Here is a 4,911-nt window from a genome sequence, read left to right as displayed (position 1 = left end):
TCCTCATTGCTGTCAATGTACTCCCAGTGGATCCATCTCATGTCACTGACTATAGGCTTCTTGTCAAGCAGCACAGTCTCATAGAAGTCTTATTGTTCCATTGTGTGGAACATGTAGTCAACAACTGTTCTCCTTCTAATGGAATATGGGTCACTCTTCCTCCATAGACAGAGACATGCATCCTTCCTGAGCTTCATGTTTTCAAGAATAGGATGAGTGTCATCGTGATCAGGAATTTTGGGCTTCAACTTTCTGAGCACTTGCTCATCTTCTTCTTCTTCTTCCATTTCAGGCACTGGGGCCTTGTTCTTTTCAGCAGCAGATATGTTTCTAGTTGATCTCTTTGGGGCTTGAGCAGCAGGATTGGGGGCAGATTTGGGATTTGAAGGAGTAGCCCCTGATCTGATTGCACCCCCATCAGTTTCTGTGATTTGGCAGGAGGATCATCTTTCTATTCATCTTCAGCTGGGTCTCTGATCATAGGAGATCTCCCAGTGACTCTGGCCATTGTATTCTTGACCCTCTCCTTCGTCTTATTCCCCTCACTAGCCTCTTTGGGTACAAGACTAAACACCATGGTCTCTTGGGTTGAGGCTCTGGCTTTGGACATGGGAACTCTTTTAGCAGGAGCTTTTGTCTTCAATCCTAGCCTAGCAGCAGTGCCAGTTTCCTTCTTGTCTCCTTTCCTCTTGGAAGAGACTTCTTCATCAATCACAAAATCTTCATCCTCAGAATAATATGTCTTCTTCCTCCTATGCCTAGTTGTAGCTTTGGGTAGGTTACTGGGAGTGCTTCTGCTCCCATCATCTTGACTCCTCTCAGAGGGACTAGTGCCCTCACTCATCTAAACCTGTTCCTCTAACTTATTCTGACTGTCACTTTTGTCAGACATGCTCCAAACTGAATGCTGACCTTGTGAATAGATATAGATGAGATAGAGTGGATGAGCATCACAAAGTGCAGAGCTTTTGCAAAACAAATGAGCCAAAAACTTAGTTTTAGTTTTCTACTGAAGTCATTTTGGAGCTACCGATTTGCTAAACTCGGTGACTCCAAAGCAACATTTAGTGTCTAAACTAGTGAACTCAGTCAGACTGAGGCACAGTTCGGTGACATCGATATTGCTAGGGTTTCACAAAGTTCTGAACTCTATCACACTGATTTGCGAGTTTTGGTCACTCCGAAAATCACAGTGCAATGGCCTAGGCCAAATCGGTGGGACCGATTTCTACAACTTGGCCGGTCCGAGATGAGATCGGCGGAAACCTAACCCTAAATTTTCGAATCGAAACTAATCTAGAGTAAGTTTCTGCTAGATAGAATAGTTTCAATCCTGGCAAGAATCATGGCATTATCTTTGTGCTAAGAATCAGAGTGGGAAAGCAAAAAGGATTGAACTCATACCCTAACTTTGCGATGAATTCTCTACAGCGACAACGGCAGAGGAGATCCCATTGACGGCGGTGGAGACCAGTGGCAGGAGGACGCTGGCGACGGAGGCGACGATCTGGAGACCAGGGGTCGGAAGAGCTGGACAGTGCGGGCGAAGGGTTTTCAGAGAAGTTTCCAGAAATTTGACCCGTCAGTTTATATATCTAGACCCTGTCGGTGAGACCGAGTGGAACAACTCGGTGGCACCGAGATGTAGAATCACAAGCGGTTACTGCAACTCGGTGAGACCAAAGTGTTCAAATCAGTTGCATCGAGATTGAAACCTAGATCAACTTGATGAACTCGGTGTGACCGAGAGGAATGAATCGGTCAGACCGAGATGCATCAAGAGGTTTTGGAAGTTTTAGTCTATGACGAATCGGTGACTCCGAGTGCTCCTCACCGAGAGGGTTCGAATCTGACTTCGATCAAACTTTGTGATGTAGCATGAATAAAGTTTGAGACAAGAAAAGACTAGATAGCTAGAGGGAGTACTTAGGAATTCTTGTCCTCCGTTTGGCAAAAGAAAAGACCAAACAATCAAAACAAAAAATGGATGTCCTCGAACGGAGAAAATTATGCAACCAACATGCTCACACAATAAGATAGCAAATGAAGTATGTGGAAAAGCATGCACAAACACTCTCGCATCTATCAAGCAATTGACGATGACTAGGTTATCTATATATGAGTATACTTACTTAGGATTCAAATGAGAACATTTGATCATAGGTCATACTCATCGTTTAAGCACAAGTGGGGTTAACAGTTTTACACAAAGCATTGTTGTGTTCACACCATTAGAGTTGCTTTAGCTCAATTCTTAGAGTAAAGATCCCCCTAGATGTGATATCCCCTTTTAGAGGGATGAACTAACCTTGGGTTTTTCTCGATGATGACTTCATGTAGATGTTGAAGATGTGGATGCTCAAAGTTGATATAGATCATTTGGAGCAATCCATTGGAGTGAGTTGCACTTCCAATACCTACATGGATTAGTCCCACAAGGAACAAGCAAGGGTATCCATAGACATAGAGTGAAGTACATACACCTGATGATGTCCATGCAAGCATTAGGTTACCTTGTCCCTTGACTTACTATGAAGAGGGTTTGTGACTCCTTTAACTAGTGCAAGATGTGGAAGTTGATTGCATTTGTTCTTGCCAATATGAATATGAGTGAAGTACGTTGGCAGAGTCACCATCAAGAACTCTCTAGTTCTTCTTCTTCGGGATCCACATCATATTGATGGGAATCCTTAGGGTTGTAGATGTACTTGATGAACTTGAACTTGAGGTAGACTTGCGAACTCACCTGACCAAGGCCTTTGGAGCATCTTCAAATGCATCGATCTCCTCTTGTAGCTTGTCCTTGCCTTTTAGCTTGTGATCTTGTGGTGGAAGATCATCTTGAGCTTGTTTCCCCTTGATGGAAGTAGGATCATACTTCTCTTGTTGAGGAACAAACTTCATCTTGGGGTATTGATCTTCTTCCCACTCAACTCCATTTGCATTGAACTTTCATTCAAAACCAACACCTTGAGTCTTCCAGTGCCTTCCTTGTTTCCGTACAATTTCCTCAAATTTCTTACTCCGGCAAGGCTCTTGTAAACACCTTTCTCTATAATTCCCTTCAATAAGCTATTTTCTTTCCCAAGTGTAACTTAGTTAAAAGAATCATTAGTGGAATCAAGAGAATTACTATAAGCAACAATATTGGATTTAGCATGGTTATTCTTACTACTAGAAGAAGAATCTTTCTTACTCTTGTTTCTAGATTTTACTTGTGGCATGTAAGTAGACAAGAGTAAACGCTTGGCAATGTAAGAAGAACTTTTCTTCTAAAGATCATCATTGATGGCTTTTAAGAACCCATGTTCTTGCTCTAGCTTCTCATGAGTTTTTAAAAGTTCTTGATGATCTTCTAAAGTAGTTTCATGAGCTAACTTAAGAGTGTTTAGTTCTTTAGTTAGATGCTCAATCTCCTTCTTATCATGTCATCCGTTTCATCTTGATTAGCATGAATTATAGCAATTTCATCATAGTTTTCATCACTAGCATTGTCAACAAGTGAATCATCATCACCTAGCAAATCCTCTTCATCACTATTGAAATCAAAATACTCGGGGTATGATACCTTGGGGCCTTTAGCCATGAAGCATCTTCCAATTCCTTCATTTGGTGACTCAAATATGTCATAGGAGTTGGTTCACACAAGTGCAAGACCAGCAACACCTTCATCTTGAGTATATTCAGAGTCGGAGTGATAACTTCTCTCGGAGTGGTGGTCGGAGTCAGAACCGTATACCCATTCACCAACATGAGCTTGATGTCTTAGTTTTGTGTAGCTCTTTGATGACTTATCCTTCCTTTTCGAATCCTTTCTTCTGCGAGAGGTTCTTCATTCATAACGATCATCTCTACTCCTCTCTCTTGGAGGTGATTCTTCTCTTCTACTTCTTCTTTTAGGTGAGTCTTCTCATCTTTTGCAGGGAGCCGTACACTCATTGGAGTAGTGTCCGGGTCTTCCATAATTGTAGAAATTTCACTCACAACTGGAAGATCTTTTTTGTCATGGTAGGATCTTGACTTGGAGCTTCTTTCTTTGCTTCTACTCTTATTGAATTTGTTGAAGTTATTCACCATTAAGCTCAATTCCTCATTGAAGACTTGTTTTTCACTTGATGTTGCAGGAGCATCACATGAGGCTTTATATGCACCACTAGATTTGTTCTGAAGCTCTTCTATATCCTTGAGTAACATCTCATGAGCAACAATTCTTCCAGTGACTTCCTTTGGCTTGAGATCTTTGTAACTAGGCATTATTTAGATCAATGTGCACATGGTATCATATTTTCCATCTAAGGCACTTAGGATCTTCTAGATGATGAATCTATCAGTTATCTCTTCACTTCCTAAGCCGGCAATCTCATTTGTGATGAGAGCAAGCCAAGAGTACATTTCAGCGACACCTTCACCATCCTTCATTTTGAACTTGTCAAGTTGACTTTGAAGCACATCCAACTTGGATTCCTTGATGGACTCGGTACCTTCATGCATATCAATCAAAGTATCCCAAATTTACTTTGCATTCTCAAGACGGCTGATTTTGTTGAATTCTTCGGGGCACTATCCATTGTAGAGGGTATCGCAAGCTCGAGCATTGTATTACAGCATCTTCAATTCTTCCGTAGTTGCTTCATGACTTGGTTCTCTCCCATTGAATAATTCACCTTGCAAACCAATACACACAATAGACCAAACATTAGGGTTATGTCCAAGAATATGCATATTCATCTTATGCTTCCAACTAGCAAAATTAGTACCATCAAAGTAAGGACCTCTATGGTGGTAATTTCCCTCCTAGACTCCATACTCTCCTAGGTTGTGAAACCAAGGCTATGATCACCAAAGCTATGGAAATCAAGGCAAATGGAGACCAAATCTCTGATACCACTTGTAGGATCGAAAGTATGTCTA

This window comes from Triticum dicoccoides, chromosome 2B (genome assembly GCF_002162155.2).
Source record: "Triticum dicoccoides isolate Atlit2015 ecotype Zavitan chromosome 2B, WEW_v2.0, whole genome shotgun sequence".
Lineage (NCBI taxonomy): Eukaryota > Viridiplantae > Streptophyta > Magnoliopsida > Poales > Poaceae > Triticum > Triticum dicoccoides.
This window is presented reverse-complemented; position numbering follows the sequence as displayed.